Source organism: Cebus imitator, unplaced genomic scaffold (assembly GCF_001604975.1).
Source record: "Cebus imitator isolate Cc_AM_T3 unplaced genomic scaffold, Cebus_imitator-1.0 Scaffold41, whole genome shotgun sequence".
In the NCBI taxonomy this organism is placed as follows: Eukaryota; Metazoa; Chordata; class Mammalia; order Primates; family Cebidae; genus Cebus; species Cebus imitator.
In genome coordinates, this window is record NW_016107356.1 from 3713920 (window position 1) to 3714996 (window position 1077).

Here is a 1077-nt window from a genome sequence, read left to right on the forward strand (position 1 = left end):
AAAAAAAAAAAAAGGCCAAGTGTGGTGGCTCACATCAGTAATCCTAGCACTTTGGGAGCGTGAGGTGGGTGGATCACCTGTGGTCAGGAGTTTGAGACTAGCCTGGCCAATATGGTGAAACCCCATCTCTACTAAAACTGCAAAAATTAGCCGGGTGTGGTGGCAAGCACCTGTGATCCCAGCTCCTTGGGAGGCTGAGTCAGGAGAATGGCTTGAACCGGGAGGCAGAGGTTGCAGTGAGCCAAGATTAATATCATAGATGAGAAATGCTTTCCTTAATATTAAAGACAAGAAAGCAGAAGACTGGGTTTGGCTTAAGCAGGGCAAAACTTACAGTAACCAAGCATTACTTTGGAAAAATTTCCTCAGTTAAATACAAAACCCAAATCCATTCACAATGTATGTTAAAGTTAATGAATTAGCAAAATGTAGGATCACTTACCTGATCTGGAAGTAGCTTTTGCTAAAGGCTGAATTTTCTTGACCAGCATATTTCCAGCTACAATGTCTACTCCAGATTCCCTGTAAGTCAAGCCCCTAAAGAATTAAAAGCAAAAAATGAAGTCATCACCTAAACACCAGGGAAAATTATTTTAATCTTAAGATGTTATTTAAAGCAAAGATATCCCAAGTGATTTTCACATCCCCTAAACTGCTTAATTTTTTTTTCCCTGATGAGTCATAGTAAATGCAAGTGCTTAAGATTTTTAAAGTCAGTACCTGGGCCCCATCTATACAGATTCAGATTTAACTGGTCCAGGGCAGTCCCTGGGAATTGAAATGAGTTTGAACAATTTCCCCCGTTGATTTGATCACATCATCTCTGAGAACCACTGTTCTAACTCAATCATCTACTTCTCCCAGAAGTACTTCTCCCATGCTGCTAAATATACTGATTTTTTAAAACTTTTTTTTTTTTTTTGTATTACGGTAAAATATACACAACATAAAATACAGCATGTTACCTATTTTTAAGTGAACAGTTTAATGGTATTGAACACATTCATGCTGTGCACCCAGCACCATCATCCATCTCCATAACCTTTATCTTGTAAAACTGAAACTGTCCCCATTAAA